The 14,372-nt window shown below is 46.6% G+C and overlaps 1 long non-coding RNA gene across 2 annotated transcripts in view; it reads left to right on the forward strand.

The window, feature by feature from the left end:
• LOC146810244 (uncharacterized) overlaps nt 1-13,198 on the forward strand; it is a 52,233-nt gene extending 39,035 nt beyond the window's left edge. For both annotated transcript variants that reach the window (XR_014965647.1, XR_014965646.1), the window contains one exon: nt 12,977-13,198. This is a non-coding gene — a long non-coding RNA (uncharacterized LOC146810244). The remainder of the gene's footprint in view (nt 1-12,976) is intronic.
• The last annotated feature ends 1,174 nt before the right edge of the window (nt 13,199-14,372 follow it).

Below are 14,372 nucleotides of genomic sequence, written 5' to 3' on the forward strand. Positions count from 1 at the left end.
ATACACAAACACATTCAGCAATCTTAACGCATTAGGAGTGATAGATGAAGAGACAAAAGTCACCATGACTCATACTTTGTAAAGGATATGCAAATTCAAGACAGAAATATAATTACTAAGTGGTGAAATGAGGGACACCCAACACCTGGCCAAAAGGATTGGTGGTGGTCGCCTGATAAAGAAGTCAGGAGACAAAGACTATGGGACAGGTGCAGGATAGGATTATACTTACTACACTTCTCTAGAACCCGACGTACCAGAGCGCATCCCACTTGTACACTCTCTCCCTCCTCGATATTCTTCCTCAAATCTTCAATCTAATCAGGCTGTCTTTTAGTATTGAATCTTCCCAGTCTGTTCTTCTCCAGCAGCAGCTCTCGCCCACTCCTCATTCAATATCAATGTCGTCAACATCATAACCTTAAGTCACTCAAGTTATACTCTTTAATTCTGCATGTTCTACCCTCAAATGCTGCAAGTATTCGTGAATCATGGACTGCGATTGGGTAAGGGCAGGGGAGTTATCATCACCTCATGCTGTCATTCTTTATTTCTTAACTAATTCTTTGTCTAGGAAACCTTTCCCATTTAATTTATTCATATGTCAGAAGAACTTCCTTTCCAACACATTCAGAAAACGGATTAGATACAAAAAGTATATAATTCTACAGTTGAAAAACGTTCCCAGGCATCCGTCCTTGGCAGCTTGTCAGTGATCCGGTCACCAGGTCACTTCAAAACCTCAGTTCGTAGACTGAACTTGTTTTACGTCTCAACAGCCATCTTTTCTCTTGGCTCAGCACACCAGGCCCAAACGCACACTATTGATAAAGGAATCATAAACAGATGATAATTTCTCAAATTGTTATTATCCCTGTTCACCACCCACTTCTACTCTATCTCATGTTATTTTCTTCTTTGTTAAGCAAGAGCATTGCCTCCGCCTCCATCGATCTCATCACCACCACCATGAAGAAAACTCACTCAGGAGCCCCCACGGACCCCTGCCCCCCCCCCATATTGTCCACAGAGCCTCCTTTGCCATCGCTCCAGAGCTAGCCCGCACCATCAACTCCTCCCTGCCCACGGGCACCTAACCCCCGGATTGGAAATGCGCAGAAGTCAAGCCCCTCCTCAAAAAACCATTGGTGGACCCGACTGACCTAAAGAACTCCTGGCCCATCTCCCTCCTTCCCTTCGCGGCCAAAGTAGCAGAGAGACTCGTCAACACCCAACTGACCACTTTCATCGAAGACAACTGCATCATAGACACCTCCCAATCCGGCTTCCGGAGCAACCACAGCACCGAGACAGCCCTAATCGCCACCACCGACGACATACGCATGCTGCTCGACCAGGGACACACCGCGACCCTCATTCTCCTGGACCTCTCCGCAGCTTTTGACACAGTATCGCACAGCATACTGACCACCAGACTCCACAACGCAGGGATCCAGGAAACCGCCCTCAACTGGATCCGCTCTTTCCTCTCCAACAGGACTCAGAAAGTTAGGCTCCCTCCTTTTCTCTCCGAACCCACGGACATCATCTGCGGAGTCCCCCAAGGCTCCTCCCTGAGCCCCACTCTGTTCAACATCTACATGGCCCCCCTCGCCAACATTGTCAGACGACACGGACTAAACATCATATCCAACGCCGACGACACCCAACTAATCCTATCCCTCACCAGAAACCCAGAAGATACCAGAATCAGCTTTCAAGAGGGAATGAAGAACGTCGCCACCTGGATGAAGGACAGCTGTCTTAAACTCAACTCCGAGAAGACCGAGGTTCTCATCTTCGGACCCCACACCACCGCATGGAACAACTCATGGTGGCCCCCTGCCCTCGGCCCCCACCCCACCCCCACGGACCACGCACGTAACCTCGGCATAATCCTAGACTCCTCCCTCTCCATGAACCGCCAAATCAACGCCATCTAATCCACCTGTTTCAACAGCCTACGGACTCTACAGAAGACTTTCAAATGGATTCCCCCCGATTGCAGAAAGACAGTCACCCACGCTCTCATCACAAGCAGGCAAGACTACGGAAACGCCCTCTACGCAGGAATCAACAAATCTCTACTACGCAAACTCCAAACGATCCAGAACGCAGCCGCCAGGCTAATCTTAGGGACACCTCGCCATGATCACATGACCCCTCACCTGCGAGAACTCCACTGGCTCCCCGTCGAGAAGAGGGTCACCTACAAACTACTCACACACGCCTACAAAGCTCTCAACAACATCGGACCCAGCTACCTCAACGACAGAATGAGTTTCCACGCACCCACAAGGAACCTCGGTTCAGCGGACCTCGCCCTGGCAGAGGTCCCCCGCATCCGCCGAGCCAGATCAGGAGGAAGAGCTTTCTCCTACACCGCTGCCACAGCTTGGAACTCTCTTCCATTAGGAATACAGCGCTCTCCTAACCTGCACTCATTCAGACGTGATCTCAAGACCTGGCTCTTCGACTAACCTGGAGCTGCCCTACCGTCCCCTCTGCTCCTTGAGACCCTCACGGGTGAGTAGCGCGCTTCACCAACCCCTGATTGATTGATTGCGATAACTCTTTTAAAATCCAGGCAAGCATATGCCAGGAACACAGTACCTCGAGACCTACAGTTAGTGACTCCTTTCGAATGCGTGAGAGTTTCCCTCTCACATGGGTTAATCACATGGTTATTTGCGCAGTACTGGTTTGCACGTGCGCAAGACAATTTTTAATTTCAAGCGGTATTTCAGTTATGTAGCACATTATTCTTTGTTTTTTAAGCAAGCAGAAAGCCTTTTTCCCCGTGTTTGAATGTCGTGTGTATGTTAATTTTCTTTTATCTTCTATTTTTATTTGTTAGTACTTGTTAACGAGAGGTTGATTCGAACAAGTTCCTTTTCTTTGAATCCTTACTCCATCAGCAGCACACTAAATTCTCCATTCATCCTCACACAAAACCCACTCACCACCTCATGCACATGGCTGGTCATGCGAACTCTAGCTCTGTCATCAACATCACTCTCCATCACCTTGTAACAGCATTCTGGATAAGAAGTCAGCAATTACATTAATTTTGCCAGACATGTATTCAATGCTGTAAGTAAATTCTTGTAGTTGATACTTCCACGTGGCAACTCTGAGGGTGGCCCTGGCAGCTCCCTTTGTACTAAATAGGTCGACCAAGGGTTTGTGATTGGTTCGGAAGGTAAAGGATACTCTGCAAACGTACGTGAGGAAGTATTGGGCACCCCACCACAAAGCTAAAGCCTCCTTCTCTATGGTGGCTTAAGTATGCTCCGCCCCTCACAATGCTTTTGATGCAAAAGCTACAATGTCCTCTTTACCATTTTTAGGCTTTTGCATGAGAACAGCACCCAAACCAACATTGCTGGTATCTGTGACTATGATTGTATTGTCCCTGGTATCATATAATTGTAATGGATCAGCGAAAATGATGTCTTGACGAATACCATGAAAAGCTATTTGGCACTCATCATCCCACACATACGTTGTGCCATTTCTCAATAACTTACTCAACAGATTGGTTTTGCTGGCAATGTGCAACAAATTTAGACTAAACTTCCACCAACCCCAGGAAAGATCGCAACTGATCTATATTGAGTGGTGTGGGGCAGCTTCAAGTGCTTTCAAATTTTTTACTTTGGGTGTTACTCCAGCCCTTGATATGTGATGACCCAAAAATTCAACCCAATTTTGTTCAAACATGCACTTATTGTCCCTTAGTGTCATGCAATGTGAAGTACCTTGTCTAATCTCGTATTATGCTGTTTCACAGATTTGCTAAACACGAGTACATCATCCTGAAAATACCTCACACCCTTACAATCTCTGAACATTTCTTTTATGAGTCTCTGGAAAACAGAAGAGGCCGACGCTAATACAAAAGACATACACTTAAAACGGAAAGCTCCTTCAGGAGTAACAAAAGATGTTAGATGTCTAGAATCGGGGCGCACCACCAACTGGTGATACCCAGCAGGCATGTAAAGTGTGGTGAAAACAGAAGCATTTTCAAGTGTACATAACATTTCATTTGTATTGGGTAGGGGTTCTCTGTCAACCCAAATATTTTGATTTAAATCACAAAGCTCTACTCACAGACAAATGGAGTTGTCCTTTTTGCATGCTTTAACAATGGGAGCCTACCATTCAGATCCTTCTATCGGTTCAATCACCCCCACTCACATAGTTTGTCGAACTCTTTACGCAAATCAGCTCTCAATGACAGAGGTACTTTATGCCTTGTGAGCATCCCTATGGAACCAGTTTTTAACACTATTTGGTGTTGAAAACCTACCAACTTTCCAAGGCAACCAGCAAAGACTTCATTGAACTTCTTCACCCATAGGTTCTCAACCATAACATTCATGCGCAGCAATTTAGGTTCGGAACCATGCAGTCAGGAGGCTGGGATAGAGAATTATGTCTAACTTGCCTTAGTCATTCCAACCTAGGAGGTTAGATCCTTCTTAGGCAACATAGACTTTACACAAGGTTTTTTCCCCATCTAACTCTAACTCAGGTTGGAATTCTATGTCAGGACCGGAGGTAAGGATTAGGCTTTTCTTTCTTTGCTTTATTTTCCAGCAGCATTCAATGAACCTAACCATAGCAAACTACACTTCCCGGCAGTCCAAGGGAATAACAAGCATTTGCAATGCAATAGGTCTCGCATTTACTAGAGTTTGAGCTATTGGCATTGTAGATTGCAATGCCTTTTATTAATGTGTTGGTTTTTTAAACAAGTAAATAAAAGACATTGTCATTTCCAATGCCAATAGCATAAACTCTCGGAAATGCGAGACCTATTGCATTGTAAATGCTTGTTTGTCTTTCTTGCAGGCCACAAGTCTTGCCATATTATCCGGCTGACTTAAGGCTGCACTGCATACTCCATTCAGGTAGCCTCTGTGCCATTTTGTTGCTTAAAAAATATAAGTGCTGTTGAGTTAGTGGCAAGAAATTTGCCGTGGGCCCTCTCCTATCACAACATTGTCTAGTTATGCCAAGCATGAAAAATAGGACCAAAGGCCCTGTTTTGTTACGCAGTTAGTCACGGACTGAGGGACTTAGAAAACACTTACGTTTTTGGCTTTAAAGATGTGGAGTCACAAAAACATTTAAAAGAGCTCAGTCCATGGAAGCAGTCACCCGTCACTTATTTGTTTGCCTGCGTCGAGAAAGAGACGCTTTCTACGTCTGCCACTGACACAAAGTCAGGTCGGAAATATTAGTGGGGCATCAATCCTCTCATCTCCCATTGGGGGCGTGGCTTAGGTCGATGGGGTGGCGAGTAGATTTAGCACGGTGGGGGTGGGTTTGGGGAGCTGGAGGCGTCTTTAACGGGCGGTGGTTTGTATTTACATCTAAACACCTTCCTCATCTCTGGCAAGGATTACAGCGGTACCCATGAGGAGTTTGCTGCAGCACATCACGTGCCAATGACGCATTGTCTGCAGACTTTCGTACCTGAACAATAAAGTTCGAATCCCCAGTGGCTTCTGTACGTGACCTCAGTGTGTGACCCTGAGCATGTTACATTATCCTCCTGGGCACCGCTCTTTCATTGGCACTTTGTTTATATGAAGGTATCTAATTATTAGTCATCAATTGTTTAAATGTGAAAAACATAATAACAAATTGAGATGCAAAAAAAAACCCGATGTCTTCATGTGTTATGAATGTTTCTTTGCCTCGAACATGCCACTACGTCAGAGGTTATCCCTCATGAGGTATGTGGATTGCCACATTCGTAGCACCACAGGGCGATAAAGAGGATGTTGCATGGGGTGAAGGGGAGGTGTGGCGGGAATGGACTGTGCAAACTGTGCGTAAACCCACAAAGTTGCCGCGTTTGTTAGTATTTACGAGCATTTGCAAGGCCTTTCACACACCTATCTCCGCTCACAAACGTGCAGCAAAGTACTAGCGGCGTCAGCTGCATCCCCCCTCATTTTGCAGGTGCTATCGAGGAAAGGAAGTATGCAGAGGAAATTATTTTCCATGTGAAGAAAAAAAGAACTGGAATTTCGAAGTAATCCCAACTCGTGCGTCAGCCCATTTAACACAATTCGGCCAGTCTGCCCTCGTATACTTAATGCAAATAATCACATGCAAGGAGCGCGTGGCAGTCGCGATCTGTAGCACCCAAGGGGGTTGTACGAAATTGTTGAACACAGATGTCTGTGACCTCATCATGCTTGCTTATTCAACAACGTCAGAAGTGTGGTGTGGCAGAAAGAAATGGAAGAGGTAGAGGTGCGTTGTCAACATCAGAGCTCCGACTGTATTTAAAGTGACAAATTGAAACAAGGATGTGATAACAAGCAGGAAGTGGGATAAGGGAGGGGGTGGCAAATGGTGTGCACTTTCGCGGGCGCTTTGATGTTCTCAGTGGCCGCGCGGTTCACTGAGAACATCAAAGCGCCCGTGAAATGTACACGCAGGCTGACAAATGGTGCGCGCGCCCGGCGCACATGCACTGTAGTTGGGGGCCTGAAAAGCACTCGTTTGCACTTCCAAATCCCCGTTTTATATAGCTCTCGCCAGAGCAGCGCTAAAGCGCTGGCTCAGGCGAGACCTAAAAACTTGTATGATTGGCCTCCACTCCCCGACACAGTTTTAAGTGCTGACACATGACTGACTTGTCCCAACCGTTCCAGAAATCAGTCAGGGTTAGGACAAGAGATAATCTTAAGAGTGGGTACCATCTGCTTCTGTGCTGCTGCATGGGCTATCTAAACTCCTCCCCCGGCTGCTGCAGTGGGGTTACTGCCGGTCATGGCTCAGCGCACCAGCCTTCCAAAGAATCGCTCAATTGTAAATCGGCTGCTTAACACTGCACAGATGTGCGACACAAAGCGCAAACAATCAATGTAAAACGTGCACTATGTGCAAATGTGTACCGCCATAATATGCAAAGCAAAATGTGCCCCGATACAACTGTACGCAAACATGCGGACGCCGCTCTAGAGGGTGCCTCTTCCTGTATTCGCATAATGGGCATTTTAATCATACATGGGGACCGCACAAGTTCGCTGTGCAGGGACTACAGGTATGCCTTTAAGATACAAAATATAATACTTGTTAAGAACCGCTCAGGTAGCGGGGAATGGTTAGTGTGGCCTGGGACAGCGACGTCCTTCTACCGAGATTGTTGAATCGAGAGAGGTACATGAGGCCGTTATCTGTGCCTTTGTTGCTGTCCTGATGGGTGGAGATCGCGCCCGCGTGTAGGGGGCGGGGCTTTGCGGTATGGGTTTCGATTCCGACAGCTGCAATGTCTTTTGTTGCTGTGCCGATTTATGGAGAGCGCGTCCGTGTGTAGGGGCGTGGCTTCGCGGTATGGGTTTCGATTCCGACAGCTGAAATGTCTTTGTTGCTGTCCAAATGGGGGGAGAGTGCGCCCGTATGTAGGGGGCGTGGCTTCGTGGTATAGGTTTCAAATTCGGCTCGGGGTCACGCGGAAATAAAGAAGCGCTGTTTGATGCCTGCTTCCTAGTTATGCGTTATATAATACAAGTATTTGCAATGCAATAGGTCTTGCATTATTTAAGTTTGAGCTATTGGCATTGCTAAATAATGCAACACCAATAGCTCAAACTTTAATAATGCGAGACCTATTGCATTGCAAATGCTTGTTCAATGTAGCCAAAGCCTTGCTTAGCACCTGAAGTTTGTACGCGGTGCATACCAGAGCAGTCATTGTGAGGCAATTACGAGGTACCTTACCCAGCGCGAGGCTGCCATGTGCTGCTCCTGACATCGGAGAGTGAGGACTGAGTGCGGCCCTCCTGGGACTGTGAGGCTGGCGCGCGCTGCTTGCAAAGATTCTAAACGCATGTTAGGTGCGAGGTTGAGAGGACCCGCGAGGCTGATGTGCTCTACCGTCTGCCCCTAGGAATTCCATGCGCGTGGAAGGTACGCGTGGCAGCAGACTTTGTTGGCGTCACGGCTGACTGGCTGCAATGTGTTTTATTCGGTTTATGCCCCATACCCTGAATGGAGGAAAAGACTGGAAGGCGAGCAAGGCATTACAACAAGGCATTACAGCGGCGGACCATGGGATTTTGGAACCGCGTTGTGAGACGCGAGGTTGCTGCTTAGTGACATGCAGTCACGACATATTTAATTGAATTTAAGAACATTTGTGAGCATCTCTCAGGATCGCTAAGTGAAGTAGTAATAAATATGCAGATTGTTGAGGGGAAGACTGAACGACTATGAGCAATGTGAGGCTTTCCTTATTGAAGAAGATTAAGCCTGGACAGCGCAGTTAACAAGACAAGCCCGGCGGAGCGTGGCGCGCGCGCGCGTTTGGGGGCGGGGGAGCGCATTCCAGGCGGGGGAGCGGACCCTTTGAAGTGCTCCCAAAAAGCAGATTGCATGGCGGCACGATGCGCGTGATTGTGCGCGTGCTAGCCATGCAATCCGCTTTTTGGGAGCACTTTTAAAACCCGCTTACAATAGTCTCGCCTTGCGATCGATTACGCGATAGCAAGGCGAGACCTAAAAAACAAACGAGTCCTCCAATTAGGGCAGGATTGTCTCCTTAACTGTCCTTGTAAACGTTATACCCTCCTCTTTCTTTTTCTGCTCCAGCAGCCACAGATAAGTGTCTCTCTTGTTCCCTTATTTCTGCTTGGTAATAGCTTGTATTTCTTTATATGCTCTGTGATTTACGGCTTGCTACTGTGCCACTCTCCAGCCCAGATCTACTTCACCTGACGACTGTGGGAATATTTTATGCTCCTTCGCGGTCACACCGGCTTCAGGCTCTCTGCACGGTGCTGTGACAGCTAGGGGGCCACGGTTCTGACTCATTGCCCCACCCCACCCCAGGCAGGCCGCGGATCGATTTCTCTGCACTCAGTTCCTATCTGCATTGTGGCAAAGCGCTTCTGGCTGCAGCGGTAATAAAGGGGGGAAGATTTCTGTTGTAAAAATGTCTGGGCTTTGTTCAGAGAGCCTCCACCTGGAGCCTGACACCCGCCTTGAGGGTAGGAGAATTATTACATACAGGGACTGACCCCGGCGGTTAGTTTGTACTTTTTCCTTCAGATCTTAAAGGGAGTGCTGTCCCCAGGCCGTGGCCCTCTAATTACTTATCTCTGGGTCCAACCCATATTTGTACTTACCTGGGTCCACCCAGCCTATTAACCCCTCCCTCATGAGCTTAATGGAGGACTATGGGGACTATTTTGAGGAAGAGGAGGTGTCCTTCTTACCTATTGATGATGAGTTCTGTAAAATCATGGATGTTTCTATATTCAGAGCAGTAACCCAGTAAGTGGCGCCCCTGGAGAAGAGAATACAAGAATTGCGGGTGCAGTGCCCAGACCCCTTGATCAAAGGGAAGAATGTGCTGGGCCTCAGGCAAGTGCTCTTAGGATACTGGCATGGACAAGGACTCTTTTGCTTGCCTCAAGAAGGTGTTCATGGAGTCATAGCCCTCCTCCTCTACCCATCCCGAAAGGTTTGAGGATCCCTTACCTGCTGCCCCACCTCCTAAGTCAGGGGTCGAGGAGGATTTCCCCAATAAAATGGACGGGGACACCGGTCAGCCCTGAAGGCCATTTGGTGGCCCTCCCCTGTGACAGATGACGATTTGAGAGACGCCCGGTGGGGACTTCATATATGCTAGACCCGGAGGACCTATTGCACCCGCGCTCCGCAGAATGGTCCTCAGCCCCTAAAGTGGCCTCGTACATAGAGGGACGGTTACATAAACCGTTAGACGAAGAGGTCCGCAACTGTCTCTGGGCAGAAGGTCCCAGGCCAACTTTGAATGGTAGAGTAGCCTCCACACCGTAAATAGATCCTAAGATGGTAACCTTCCTAACCAAATCTAAAAGGGAGCCCAAGAAGGGTATCAACAGGTCTTGGCGATCTTGCCAAGACAAGCTTCTGATGTGCTCGGTCCCCTTTCCAAGATCCTTGACATGGCCGAAGATGCGAAAGCATCCGGGTCTCTCATTGTCCCGGAGGCGCTATACAATTGGGCTCAAAGAGCCATAATTCTGTTGGGGAACTCCAATTGTGCAATCTCCACAGAGTGACGTAGGTCCTTACTCATCAAAATCAACCCCAAGCTGGGGGATCTTTCAACCTCAGAGGCAGAAGCTATTGCTGAAGGAAACCTGTTTGAGGATCGTTTCATTAAGGAATTAGGAAAATTTGTGAAAACTTTCACATCTTTGGAGAAAGCCCAGACCTCAATTCGGCGTATCTTCACGCCGTGTGTTTTTGCCAGAGCTGGTCGTGGAAGAGGATGCTTGAACAGCCACGCTTCTTATCATCCCTCCTCCAGAGGTGGTGACTATCACCGAGGACAGTGGTAGGACCCGGCAAAATGTGGTTCCTTCTGCTCAACCAGAACCTATCCACATCACCGGGGGCGAGAGGACGAGGCAACAGGGCACAAAATGCCCAACAGGGTGAGTGTACAAGCATTCAGGGGTATTCATTTGGGGAGCAGGTTGGGGAATTTTTTCCACAACTGGCAATCCCTGACCTCAGATGCCTGGTTACTCCAAATGGTCCAGGGATTCCAGATAGAATTTTCCAGTATTTTTCAGTTTACCTTGCCTACCGGTTCGCCCTGTACCATTGACTTTTCTCCGGACTAGTCACGTTTAGTGTATGCGGAGATACTCCTGCTGTTGGACACAGGACCATTGTCTGCACCACTCTCCATCCCCAGGGTTTTCTCAGCAACGTCTTTCTAGTGGAGAAGAGGGATGGGGGATTCCATCCAGTTATCAACCTGAGGGAGTTAAACGAGTGATTGATATACCATCATTTCAAGATGGAGGGTATCCATCTTCTACGGGATCTCTTACAAGTGCAAGATTGGATGGTCCGTTTGGAACTCAAAGATGCCTACCTTACAATCCCGATTTTTCTGCCCCACAGATGGTTCCTCCAGTTCTAATGGGGCTCCCAGATATTAGAATTCACATACCCTCCTTTCAGTCTGTCATCCGCTCTGTGATGTTTCACCAAATTGATGAAACAGGTGATCGAGCACCTGTGGGCCCAGGGGATCAGGCTTCAGGCTAATAATATATCTCGATATGTTAATCATGAACCAGTGCCCCGCTTGTCTTTCACAGCAACTCCAGATGTTGATAGATCTTTTAGAGTCTCTGGGTTTAGTGATCAACGAGGACAAGCCATCTTTGACCCCCTAGCAATCTACCTAGCCCTTGTGGACCTACTGCCTGGACAATCACATATCCCTTTTGGCGGTACACCTCCCGGGTCGATCCAGTCAGGTAGCTGATTGGTATTCTTACCATTGGCAGGACACCAGTCTTTGGAATCTTCACCCATGGTGTTTCAAGCTCTACAGCACGAATGGGGTCCATTCACGATAGACCTCTTCTACTCATGTCTGGATCACCAGTTGGACAAGTACTGCAGTTGGAGACCGCATACCGAGGCGATGGCGACCGATGCGTTTCTACAGGATTGGAGCACAGAGAGGGGCTATGCCTTCCCTCCGTTTGCAATGATTATGCGGCTGTCCACTCAGGTACAGCAGCAGAAAGCGGACATAGTGTTGCTCACCCCAATATGAAGTTTTCAAGCTTGGCTTCCATTTCTGATGGAACTTTCTTTGGATTTTCCAATCCCTTTAACCCTGTTTTAGGAACTTCACCAAGATCCCAAAGGGAATCCAAACCATCTGGGGCTCTCGCATTCTCTCCGCCTTATGACACGGCAGATTACAGGGAAAGTTGGAAAGTCTGAGGAATTTCTTCAGCGGCTGCAGCACTACTCGCTGGAGCCTGGGCAGATAGCATTCATAGACAATATAGATTGGTTTGGCCACGATGGATTAGTTGGTGTCAGCAATTACAGATTGATCCCATGGGGGCATGTATTTTAAATTTTCTGGTGGAGTTGGACGAGGGTTTAACCTATCGGTCAATAAACACATTTAGATCAGCTATCTCTGCTGGACATGTCTTCGTGGATGGGCACCCTGTGGGGGAACACCCTCTCGTCTGTAAACTTCTCCGAGGTATTAGGTTGTCCATACCCCCAGAACCCAGATATTCTCTGTTGTGAGACATTAACAAAGTCCTTCAGTTATTCAGGTCTTGGCCGTCCAATAAATATCTCTCGAGAAAGCAGATGTCGGCGAAATTGGCCATTTTACTTTCTTTGATTTCTTGCCGTAGGGTGTCGGACGTTAGAGTACTGGCAGGTAGAGTATTTACCCCAGAATGGGTGGTTTTTCATGTTTCACGATGCATGAAATGCAATTCTAGGATTGTGTCACTCACAGATTTACCCGATGTACCTTAGTTATGTGTGGTTAGAGCGTTAAAGGTTTATGAGTCTATCACAGAAGATATTCGTAGTCCGGGCAACAAAAATTGTTTATTGCGCTTACAAAGCCTCCCATCGCCAGACAGGTTTTGCATGGAGCGGGAACTGATATCTCAAAGTTTAGGGTTCATTCTGTACGGGAAATGAAGGGTCCCAAAGCTTTCTCTTTGGGAGCTCGTTTGGAGGACTTTCTTAATGCAGCAGATTGATCCTCGGACTCTACCTTTAAGAGGTTTTACTTTAAGCCAGTTAATATATGGTCTCTCTGGTGGTGCAAAGCTTTGAACTAGCCTAATCCTCGCCTCCTGTCCTGACAAAGAATGAAAAATGTCCTAGCTATCATAAATGAAAGTTTCGATTCTAATAAGGACTCAGAGGTGAGGAATAGCCCACCCATTTGACTGGCCCAATCTTTCCACTCCACTGGTGTTAACCAGGACTCAATGTGACAGGTAGACAGGTAGATCCAATGTTTGTGATGTGATGGTCATTGCTGTATTGACGAAGATATGCATTTCTCGCTTTGCTGAATTTTGGATTATTATTGTTGATGTGCTTCTCTTGGAGTTTATCCGAATAATTTCCTCATTATCTTAAATGATTTTATCTCTCTTCTCAGGAACGGAGACGAACAAACAGGATTAATTTCAGAAGTATTTGTCTGTGATCACAGCAACAAAGAGGAGGGTAGAGCGTCGACAAGGACAGTTAAGAAGACGATGCTGCCCTGATTGGAGGACTTGCTTCTTTTTTATTCCCATGGACTGATGGGAAGTGTAGTTTGTTATGGTTATGTTCTTTGAAGGCTGCTGTAAAATAAAGCAAAGAAAGAAAAGCCTAATCCTTGCCTCTGAGTCCTTAATAGAACTGAAACTTTCCTTTACGATAGGTAGGACATTTTTCATTGACCATCAGTATCAATTGTCTTGCCCCCAGATGCTTAGGGCCCGATTCACAGAACTAACTTAAGACAAAATCCTAAACTTACTACTTTTGGTATTCACAGAAGTTAGGATTTTGTCTTAAGTCTGTCTTAAGTCAGTCTTAAGTCAGTCTTAAGTTTGTCTTAAGTCTGTCTTAAGTCTGTCTTAAGTTTGTCTTAAGACAAACTTAAGACAAAATCCTAACTTCTGTGAATACCAAAAGTAGGAAGTTTAGGATTTTGTCTTAAGTTAGTTCTGTGAATCGGCCCCTTAGACTTTAACATTGGTCTCCTTCAAGGCTTGTTGTAAAAGTTTTTTTTTAACTCAGGACCGATTAAGGTAAAAGGCGATCCTGAATTTCCATCACCTATGCTATAAGACTTTCATCATAATATTAATCAATTGTGGCTTTCTTTTCACTGGTTTCAACAAAGCAACACTTCCGTGTTCTTCCCCATCCACGACTGCACCAGGTACATTACACACATTATCCTCATCACACACTTCAACCATCAGTATGAGATCACCTTCACACTCATCCACACTCACTTTCCCTGACTCATTGATCAATGATACAGTAGGTTTGTATGCATTTTGACACACTAGCAAAGTGTCCTTTCCGGTTACATTTAAAGCACATTTGATTTTCAGCTAGACAGGATTTTGCAGACGCAATGTGTGTATGACTGCCGCATCTAAAGCACACAACAGCTCCTCAATCCTAGATTTGTCCTTTTTGGCAAATGTCCGAGCACTACTCGTAGGCACTGAATCCTGTCTTAGTACCTTCCAATCATCCCCAACCTTAAGAGCACACACATCTTTGGACAAGTCACACTCCTTAGCTTTCGACAGTTCTCTAAAATACCCTTGAGAATTCTCAATTGCTCTTGCCATATATAAGGCAGATTCTAGGTCAGGGTTTTCCTTGCATAACAGCCGTTCCTGTATCTTGTTATTGTGTTTTCAATTAACTGATCACGAATAATCTCTTTCTTGAATTCACGATAGTTGCACGTTCAGGTGAATGTTCTAAAAGCTGATACGAAATAATTAATGGATTCACCCTGCATCTGCGATCACTGAAGAAAT

This window comes from Triturus cristatus, chromosome 7 (assembly GCF_964204655.1).
Source record: "Triturus cristatus chromosome 7, aTriCri1.1, whole genome shotgun sequence".
NCBI lineage: Eukaryota > Metazoa > Chordata > Amphibia > Caudata > Salamandridae > Triturus > Triturus cristatus.